The sequence below is a fragment of the Ursus americanus genome, chromosome 36 (assembly GCF_024610735.1).
Source record: "Ursus americanus isolate L20-20 chromosome 36, mUrsAme1.1.p, whole genome shotgun sequence".
Lineage (NCBI taxonomy): Eukaryota > Metazoa > Chordata > Mammalia > Carnivora > Ursidae > Ursus > Ursus americanus.
In genome coordinates, this window is record NC_142162.1 from 13,689,390 (window position 1) to 13,700,545 (window position 11,156).

At 40.7% G+C, this 11,156-nt stretch overlaps 1 long non-coding RNA gene across 2 annotated transcripts; it reads right to left on the bottom strand.

Annotated features, from left to right (window-relative positions):
* Positions 1-317: 317 nt before the first annotated feature.
* Positions 318-11,039, bottom strand: LOC123784633 (uncharacterized). Of its 2 annotated transcripts, none has more exons than XR_006777528.2 (5): positions 10,969-11,039; positions 9,467-9,588; positions 2,349-2,484; positions 1,908-1,991; positions 318-1,156 (listed from the first exon to the last, which is right to left on the bottom strand). It is a non-coding gene; the product is annotated as an uncharacterized LOC123784633 (long non-coding RNA). The 2 variants fall into 2 exon arrangements; XR_006777533.2 differs by having other exon boundaries at positions 10,621-11,039.
* Between the last annotated feature and the right edge of the window lie 117 nt (positions 11,040-11,156).

Genomic DNA, 11,156 nt, shown 5'->3' on the forward strand with positions numbered 1-11,156 from the left:
GACTATGGTTAAGAAATTTGGATGTAAAATAACGTTTTTTAAAAAGAATACTTGATCAGGCTGTAGTTGTTGAAGGGCAGAGGAGGGAGACAGAAAGAGTGACCATAGTCCATGCCTGCCATCTTACTAGGAAAGGAGCAAGTAGCCTGTCGTCAAGTAGCCTGTGATGGATGTAGGACTTTGCACTGGAAAAACCAGGGTCCCTGTCAAGGGTGGAAGAAGTATATATGGGGAGAACTCTATACAATGGGGTCCTCCTGATGTTCCCCAAAACACAAGAAGGATAGATTTCTCTATTTTTTAATATTACATCAGATTTAGATGCACGACTACCTGTTGACCTGTTTCATAATTGCTACTGATTTTTTTTTATGTAGATAAAGCCTTATTTCTTTAAAACTTATTTAATACAAATATGTGGCATAAACCTCGATTGTTAATGCAGGAGCTTAGTAAGCAACTGCAATTAGTTACAGAAAATGTGATTAGTAATGAACCAAGTACAGAAGATAATAATTTTTAATATTTTAACTTTTGTGCTTTGTTTTTGTGTCTTCCATATCCTGCTGCATCTTATGTCAAAATGAAAATTTCAGTGATAGCTGTCCAAATACTTTAGAACTAAAATTCTTTTGTCAGAAAATCCTTATTTTTATTGTTGTTAATATGCAAGTGATAAACTGATATTTGAAACATTTTTCTTACTCTGGTGACTTTATTTTAGCTGCTAACACGCTTCATCATTTGAACCATAACAATTTGACATACAGAAAACTCTTTTATTTTATTTTTTTTTAAATTTTTTTAATGATTTTTTATTATATTATGTTAGTCACCATACAGTACATCCCCGGTTTCCGATGTAAGGCTCGATGATTCATTAGTTGTGTCAGAAAACTCTTTTAAAAATGGTATTTGTAACACTTAAACAGACTCTGGACATTTTACTATTAGTTTTTCATAAATGGGAATACTTGAATTCTGTAGCAAATACAACCTGATTTCGAACTTACCTTCCAACTCCCCTGGAAACACAGTTTCTTACTTCTTGAAGACTTCATGGGGCACCTGGCTGGCCCTGTTGGTAGAGCTTGTGACTCTTCATCTTGGGGTTGTAAGTTTGAGCCCTGCCTTGGGTATAGAGATTACTTAAAGTCTTAAAAAAAAAGAAAAAAGACTTAATGTATCACAATATTAGATATGTCAAGGTTGAAATATCTTCTCTCAGTTAATGACTCAATCATCTTGAATTAAGAATTACAGTTGACCCCTGAACAACATGGGTTTGAACTGCATGGGTCCAGTTACACGTGGACTTTTTTCAATAAGTAGAGTATAGTAAATGTATTTTCCTTATGTTCTTTTTAAAAATTTTTTAAATGTTTAATGTTTTATTTCTTTGTTGTCCTTATGATATTCTTAACATTTTATCTAAACATTTAAATGTTTAATGTTTTATTTCTTTGTTGTCCTTATGATATTCTTAACATTTTCTTTCTTCTAGCTTACTTTATTGTAATACAGTATGTAATACATATGTTGTACAAAACATGTTATGAGTATGTAATCGATAAGGCTTCTGGTCAACATAGGTTATTAGTAATTAAGTTTTGGTGGAGTGAAAAGTTACACATGGATTTTCCACTGTGTGGTTGGTGCCCCTAACTCCCCCGTATGGTTCAAAGGTCAACTATATGTCCAAAACAACTATTTCTTTTTCTTTATTCATTCATTCTTTCATTCTTTTTTTTTTGAAATAGGCTCCATGCTGGGCATGGAGCCCAGTGGGGGGCTTGAACTCACGACCCTGAGATCAAGACCTGAGCTGAGATCGAGAGCTGGATGCTTACCGACTGAGCCACCCAGGCGCCCCAAAACTATTTCTTACTAAGAAAAATAAACATTACCTATTTTGTGGCTGGACCTACTGGGCACTGTCTCCTCTCTGCCCTGTGTATTCTGTACAAATTCACAGGCCACACAAATGATTTCTGTAGTTGTGGAAAGAATATAGGTTTTGGTGTCAGACAAGGGCTTTGAATTGTGCAGCTTTGAACAACTTAAGCTTTCTGAGCTTCATCTGTCTCATCTATAAGACAGAATGGGTTGTTATTACAATTAAAGGAGGTAACAAGTGCAAAGAGCTTTGCATGTAGTACAGTCGTGCTGTTAAATATTAAACACTAAAACTTTGGCAGTTCCTGCATAAAATTGTCAAAAAAAAAAAGAGTAGAAGTTCTCCCAGTGCTCACTGCATTCCACCCCACCACCCAAACAGCTACCCTTGCCCTTGATAACCAGTGGTAGCACAGCATGGTGCTGAACCATAGATGATGCTTGTCACTAACCTTTCTCTTCTAGGATCCGAGAAGATAATTACTAGGTAAGAAAGAACACTCCTCTTCAGCCCTTCTTTGATGGGTTGGAATTTTTCTTCTAGTAGAGGGATGGAGGATTCCCAGCAGACTTGCCTTCTTCCCTTGCCTTTCAGTCAGAACAGGGGCACAGTTAGTTGCCCATCAATACCATCCAATGCTGTATTTTAGGCACCCGTTGCCACTGGATCAGAATTGGCAAAGGGTAGGAAACCATTCATCCTCTCTGATCTAAAGGAAACTTTTAAGGAGAAATTAACAACTAGAATTTCTCATTTTCCCCTGATTTTTTGCTCACCAAATTGTGCAATGCAAGGACGTGGTGCCTTTTAAGGTTTAATTAAGTACCTACCACTGAGAGCTGCTTCTAGGCTTATTTTTAGGCCAATAGCTATCACTGAGAGCATATGGAAGGTATGGGTTTCTAAGAGATGCTTTTGATTAGCCCAAACAAATTGTATGTCTCTTTTAATTCTTTATCATCACTACAGAAAATGGACTGGATTCATTAGAAACTAATTTTCATTGTGGGCTCTGCTGAATCTTGAGTGTGAACTTCTAAATCATTTTTGCTTTAGGTGGTAATATTCAGTCTCTATGTGGGGGAAAAGCTTTGGGAAGTGCAGAATTCTGCAGATTGTCATTGATACGTTGTGCTCTGTAAAGGAAGAATTTGACTTTTTCCACTGCCTGTGTGATTGGTAGCACAACTCAAGACACTCACGTTTCCAATCTGGCAGTTCCAGGATGACCCAAAGCCTGCCCTTCCCCCATTACATATGTGGAAATTCTTCCATAATATGGGATGCTCCAAACTTGCTATCCTAGGGATTCTATCCTTTAGATTTTCAAGAGCAAGAGATTTCATAAGAGGAGTGTTGGACAAGGGAACTGGAAGAGATGTGGTAAGTCTCCCATCCACTGCATCCCAACCTGCCTTTAAAAAGGCATGAATGTCTTCATTGAACTGCTATCGAGACTACCATGCTGTTAGCATTTGCTCAGAGAATAAGTTGTTACGGTGTACCTGGTTTCCTTGAACGTCACTATTAGCCACACACTCCCCAGAGTTTTGTATTATCTATTGCTGTGAAATAATTATGTGTAACTCTAGAACTTAGTGCCTTAAACATCAAACATCTCAGTGTCTGTGGGTCCAGATTTTGGAAGCAGCTTAGCTTGGTGCTTCTGGCTCAGGGTCTTTCATGAGGGTACAGTCAAGATGATAGCCGGGGCCCTCAGTCATCTGAAGCCTTTACTCGGTCTGGATGATCTGCTTCTAAGCTCACTCACATGGCTGTTGATAGGTGGCTTTGGTCCCCTATTGGCTATTGGCCAAGAGACCTCTCCTCGCCCTATCAACAGCATTGAACAAGCCATCTTGGAGCTAGTCCAGATTCAGGGGGAAGGGAGATAGCTACCCCTGTTAATAGAAGTGTCAGCAAAAAGATTATGACTATCTTTAACCTACCACAGTTACGTAAAACGAACCCTCCTGTTTTGTTAGAATTACTACTACGAACTACTGGTTTTTTCCCTCCTAAACCAAAGTTTAGCATATGGGAAAGCCATGTGTGCAAAATGATGTTATGTTCTCACACATAATCAGGGGAATCAATAATGGAAGAACTTTAACTTCTTTATGCTGATATTCGAGTAAAAGAAACCTATGGGGGGACGCCTGTGTGACTCAGTCAGTTAAGCTCAGGTCATGATCCCAGGGTCCTGGGATCGAGTCCCACATCGGGCTCCCTGCTCAATGGAGAGTCTGTTCCTCTCCCTTTGCCTGCTGCTCCCCCTGCTTGTGCTCTCTCTCTCTCTCTCTCTGTCAGATAAGTAAAATCTTAAGAAAAGAAAAAAGAAAAGAAAAGAAACCTATGGGATGGAGATAGCTAGGTATTTCTGTAATTTAGAAAGTCTGCAGCCTTTTTTTTTTTTTTCTACAGAGAGAGTGAGAAAGCACAAGCGTGGGGAGCCAAAGAGGGAGAGGGAGAAGTAGGCTCTCTGCTGAGCAGGGATCCCAATGTGGGACTCGATCCTAGGACTCTGGGATCATGACCCGAGCTGAAAGCAGATGCCCAACTGAGCCACCCAGGTGTCCCTCTTTCTGCAGTATTCTTGATAGATGATTATTGTGATGGTTAATTTTATGTGTCAACTTGACTGCACCATGGAGTACCCAAACACTTGGTCAAACATTGTTCTGGGTGTGTGTGTGGGGGTGATTCTAGATGAGATTAACATTTGAATATCTGTAGATTGTGTAAAGCAGATTGCTCTCCCTAATGTGGGTGGGCCCTGTCCAATCAGTCAAAGGCCTGAATTAAAAAAAAACCCAAAACATCTTGGAGCACCTGGGTGGCTCAGTTGACTGGGTGTCTGCCTTTGGCTCGGGTCATGATCCCAGGGTCCTGGGATCAAGCCCCGCATCAGGCTCCTTGCTCATCAGGGAGCCTGCTTCCCCTCCCCTCCCCTCCCCTTTCTTCTCTCTCCCCTCCCTCCATTCCTTTCTTTCCCCTCCTCTCTCTCTCTCACTCTCTCCCTCTCTCTCTTGACACCTAACTAGTGCAATTATCATGCCTCTGGTTATATTCTTCCAGTGATGATGAGGTCACTACTTATTGAAGCACATTTCTTTTATAAAGTTACAGTTATTACTATTATTGTTTTGGTAGATGTTCCTATAACTTAAGTCATAGGGTCCTATTCTACATTCTAGAGCAATGCAAAAGTAAGTCTGGTGTCTTCCTATATGCTAACTCGTCAGATGTAGGGACAGCTATCTTGAATTTTTTAAGTCTTCCTCAAGTGAAATATCCTTAGTATCCTTGACTTTGTTTAACCTGGATCTTAAGCATCTTCGCTGTTCTTGTCACCATTTTCTGGATACTTCTAGTTGATTAATGTTCCTCAGAGTATGATACCTATAAATAATCATTACTCCAGATGTGATCTGAGCTTAAAATAAATGGAGTTACCTGACTTCAACTCATGTTGATGTGTTAGGTCTTGGAATGGTGGTATTTTCTAAGGGAGCATAGGTTTCCTAAAGGAGGGGTGTGCAAATAGAAGGAATAAGAATGAATTGGAGGGGCATCTGCTGGCTTAGTTGGTGAAGCATGCAGCTATTGATCTCGGGGTTATGAGTTTGAGCCGCATGTTGGGTGTAGAGATTAAAGATCTTTAAGAAAGAAAAAGAATTGGAAATGGGTTACAAACTGAAGGGAAATGAGACAGTCTTCACTCTGTCATCTGTGTGAGATGGGGATTGGCTCTTGTGTCCAAGGAGGCCTGCACATTCCCAGGTGCAAGTTAGTCCAGCATTGGGGCCGTTAGTGAAAAATCAGCTTGATATTCCAACTGGGACACTCCATTCTGCAGCTCCTCAGTATTCTACCAAAGCTGATAGGATATGATACAAAAATTAGAGTTCCTCACAATATTTATCTGTTGTAACAGAGAACAGGAAATGCATAAATAATTGAACACCATAATTTTATAGCTCTTGAGTCAATGGTTTATTATACTCAACAGAACTTGTACCTTTTCACTTTCTAAGGATGAGTAAACTATATTTTTATTCTCTCTTTTACCTTATCTCTATATTTTAAACACCATGAGGGCAGAGACCCAGTTTTCATGCCTTTTCCCCCATCTAAGTAGTATGCACAATGCCTTGCTCATAGAAGGCATTAAGTTTATTTAAAAACAAAGGGTGTGTCTGGTTGGCTCAGTCAGTTGGGTGACTGACTCTTGGTTTCAGTTCAGGTCATGATCTCAGGGTCGTGGGATCGAGCCCTCCCCTCCCCCATCGCATCAGGCTCCACGCTCAGTGGGGAGTCTGCTTGAGATTCTCTTCCTTTCCCTCTGGTTCTCCCCTGTATGCATGCACACACTCCCTCACTCTCTCAAATCAATAAATTTTAAAAACAACAACAACAAACATGGATAATTCACAAGCTTGAGATCCAGATTTTAAAGAATCAGTTAGAGTGGAGGCCCATGGAGGCACTAAAAATGTGTTTGTTTCTACTTCTCTGGGTCGTCTTGCTTCTGAGCAAGTTTACAGGCCGTAGACTGGGACATACCCATGCACCCTGTTCAGCCAGTAATAGGTTATCTGGTTACCTACATGGGATAGGTAATGTTGACCTATTGGTTAAGGTGAAAGATGTCAAGATGATGCAAGCAAGGCAGAGGAAAAGGCTTTCTTTTTGTAAGAAAAGTGACTGACCCACCCTTCCTTCTCCCAAAGAAATTAGCAATGGAAGTTACTATTTTTATGTTTAACTTGGTTTGCATAACTCTTGAGAGAAAATTTTAATGTAACTACTCAAAACTTTCACATTCATTACAATTATTATCCGTCACCTATGTTCAGTTATTTGCCGAGGTTCTGTCATTCTTCCAAAATTGCCCCTCATACCTGTTTCTATTTTTCATTTTTCACACTCATCCAAGTCAAATTTTTGTGACATCTCACCTGGGAAACCTTTAGCTCCCCAATCCACTACAATCCAGTCTTCATGCTGCCCAGTGGGTCAGCTTTCTAAAACAAAGCTTGACCAAGTCATTATCCTTCTTAAAAACATTGCATGATTCCTCGTCTTCTGGATCATTTGTAGCTTTATCTTTAACATTTCTATGATCCAAATGCGTCAGACTACTTCCTGTTTTCCACAGATTTCTTCCCACTGCTCCCACTTCTTGAACACCTTTGCCATCCCCGCCTGCTAAATTCTTTTTTTTTTTTTTAAGATTTTATTTATTTATTCGACAGAGAGAGACAGCCAGCGAGAGAGGGAACACAAGCAGGGGGAGTGGAAGAGGAAGAAGCAGGCTCATAGCGGAGGAGCCTGATGTGGGGCTCGATCCCATAACGCCGGGATCACGCCCTGAGCCAAAGGCAGACGCTTAACCGCTGTGCCACCCAGGCGCCCCCGGCCTGCTAAATTCTAACCCTTTCTTCAAAGCTCAGCTCAAATGTTTCCTTGTTAGTAAGCCTTCCTTCATCTACCCAGAATTAGTCTTCTCCTTTGTGCTCAGTCTTTTATAGGTTCTGCCTCTTATAATAATTTTGTCCCTATTTGTCCCTCATTGTTTTGAACTTGAGGGCATGGTTCATACTTTATTCTTCTTTGTTCCCTGCAGTGCCTTGCAAAAAGTGACATTTTAGTGTTAATATAGCAAATATATTTTGTCTTCTAGCTAGTGGAGAGAAAAAAATCAGAAAGGTAGACAGAAATGGATGGGGGTGGGTAAGAGAAATGGGATAAGTGCAACTGAGGGAGAGAACATGGTAGTATATTAGGAAGATCGCTGGGTTCTGATAAAAATCTGGTGAAAATTGTAATTTGTCGATTACCTCATTCACCGATATATAAATTATATATTATGTATATTATGATGATATGTAAATTAAACTGGGCCCTTCATGCCCTATGGTCTGGAATAATGGCAGCTGAAACTCACAAAGGACAGAAGTAGAAAAGCATTCTTCAAGGATGTAGAAACCATGAACGTGAGCTGAGCTTTTGGACTTGTCTTATATACTAGCAGGTAACCCAAATGTGTCCTAATAAATATTCAACAATAAATAAGAACCTTATTTATTCTAGGCACTAGAGATAGAATGGTGCACAAAACCAATACCCCTGCCCCCATGAAGCTTACATTCTAGTGCATTTGTTCAAATTAAGTAGCCCCTGGGTTAAGCTTCAGATGGTCCTAGTGGCCTGCCTTTGGGACTTCTAGAAGGGCTGTTAGGTTTCCAGCCCTGAACTGACCTACGGCAATTTTTGCTGCGTGAAGTTCTTGAGTTCTGCAACAGTGGCTATCTGTGAAGTACTCCCAATGGGGGAAGGTCCTGGAAATCTGAGAAAAAGAATCCCAAGGCCAGGAGAAAAGGGGCGTATGTACCTGAATAAGAAATTGGAAGTGAGGAGGGTCTGACAAACAGCAAGCAAATCTTTGACCATTCAGAACAGTCCTGTGAGCCAAGACTGCAAGCCCCTATCCCAAACTGGGGGATTTTGGTGTCAGAAAAGAAGAGTTCCCATCTGGCATTCCAGGACCTAAACATTTGTGTGAGAATCTCAGAACCTCTGTCTGTCTCTGACTCCCTTTCATAGTGTTGGAATACACTAGGCAACAGCTAGCTACCTTGAAGCCCAATACCTCCTGCCAAGCCAAGCCATTCACCTTGTCTGCAGTCATGCCAGTTCAGTACCGGTGGTCCGTGCTTTTGCTTGGGGTGCTCCCTCTGTCTGCAAACATCTTCCTTCACCCTATATCCACTGGAGTTTGTATGTACACCTTTTCAAAGCAGTACTTGACCAAGAAATTGAAATGAATTGATTATGTGGAATTTTACCATACTGTAAAGGGCCATTGGCCTTTAAGAAATTTATTTTTGGTTAATTTAATATTTGATTTCCTTCAATGACTGTTTCAAAGTTTTCCCACTCTTTCTGCCACATATAAATAGAGTGACAATGGGTGGAGTGACAAATATAGTGGAAAGATCACAGGCTTTGGAATCAGACTAGAGTACGAATCCTAGCTTTGAAACTCAGAAGCACTATGATTGCAGCCAAGACGTTTAATAGTTCTTTTTTTTAAAAGATTTTTTTTAAATTTATATATTTGACAGAGATAGACAGCCAGCGAGAGAGGGAACACAAGCAGGGGGAGTGGGAGAGGAAGAAGCAGGCTCCCAGTGGAGGAGCCCGATGTGGGACTCCATCCCGGAATGCCGGGATCACGCCCTGAGCCAAAGGCAGATGCCTAACGACTGCGCTACCCAGGAGCCCCAGACGTTTAATAGTTCTGAACCCTAGTTTCTTCATCTGTCAAGATGGGATAATACATGAGGAATGTTAACAAGACTTATTGTGGTGATCATTTTGCAATATATACAAATATCTAATCATGTTGTATACCTGAAACTAATGTTATATGTCAATTACACCTCAATAAAAAAATGACAAAACATTTCGATAATACTACCTACTTTATAAAGATTGTTATGTGGATTCAACAGGAAAGTTTATATAAATTAGTATATAGGAACTGTGATCAATAAATGTTACCTGAGAGAGGAGGGAACAGGAAATATAGGAGAACTAGGGGGCCTAGCTGGCTCAGTCAGTACAGCTTGTGACTCTTGATCTCCAGGTCCTGAGTTCAAGCCTCACATTGGGTGCAGAGATTGCTTAAAAAAAAAAAAAGAAAAAAAAATATGGACTACAAGGCATTAAACAAAAGGCTGAATCAAAAAGTTTATTTGTAAAGTTCCAGGTTAGTTGCAGTGAAGGATATAAAAAATATTTCCATTTTTAATGAAAATACAATCTGTCTAATATGGATTAAATTATTCAATGTTGACAATGTCAAGTCAGTTAATAAAAGCACTTTGCCATTCACATCATTCCTGTTTACAAAGCCCTGTGAGTGGGTGAGGATTGTTACTTTCATAGTTCTAGCTTTTGATATCACAATATTATAACAAGTAAAAATAGAATTTTACTCACAACTTCAGTGCACTAACATCTATTTTTCCTTCTTAAGCCCTTTTCACTGGATACCTAATATTCAGTAATCAGTCAATGGATACACTAACATCTTTCCATGCCACATAGCAGCTGCAATTATTTGGATTTTACAGAAGAGGAAACCAGTTTAGAAACGTCAGATGCAAGGGCAAGGGCAGAATTTAATCCAGATTCCTTAACTTCATTCAAGCCTCCTTGGTACCCCAGTAACAGTAGTAAAAAGTGGTAGAACAGAAAGCTTGCTCAAATTCTTGGATGGAGGCTGCCATCAGTTGTCATTCCACTACCTCTACCGTGGGCGTTGGACCTTTCCTCTCCCTTTTTCCCTTCCTCTTTTCCAGTCTTGACCTGATCCTCCCACCCTTCTGCCCAAGGCTGGATTACACCCTCTTTCTCATTTTAAAATCTGTTAACACGTCATCGGGTAATTTATTCGATGAATATTTCTTTTCTTTTTTCTTTTTTTTTTAAAGATTTTATTTATTTGACAGAGAGAGACAGCCAGCGAGAGAGGGAACACAAGCAGGGGGAGTGGGAGAGGAAGAAGCAGGCGCCCAGCGGAGGAGCCTGATGTGGGGCTCGATCCCACAAGCCCCGGGATCACGCCCTGAGCGTGAAGGCAGACGCTTAACGACTGCGCCACCGAGGCGCCCCTCCACGAGTATTTCTTGAACACCGACCATAATACATACCGAAGAATGCGCTAGGTGCCGGTCATACAACGGGGAGCTCACATGAATCACGAACCACACAAACCACCTTTACCTTTTTATTTTCCTCTCCCTGGGAGTCTTAGCTTTTGAGTAAATGCCACAATTCCCACTCCTTTATCACGCGTTTGAGTCTCAACCACCTAACAGTACTGACTCTGAACCGCTTAGGGGTGTCTACTTCCCCACTCAGGCCAACCCAACCTAGACTCCCAACTCGAAATTTCCGGAAGAGGAATAAAGGTCAGAAATGGCATTTCCAAGGTGTTTCCTAGAACCAACTTCCGCCCAGCTAGTAGAAACGTAGAGAGATTCTTAGGTGAGACCTACTCAAAATTCAGAGAAGGCGTCCTACGTCTGAGTCCTCAGTGAGAACATTTCATTTTTGTTGATCTTAGAGGCCGAGATTAAAAAAAAAAAAAAGAAAGAAAGACAAAAAAAGACAGTAGGCGGAAAAAACAACCGTTGTCATGACAACCAAACGGGTCTGGAAAATTCAGCCAATCCGCCTGCGGGAA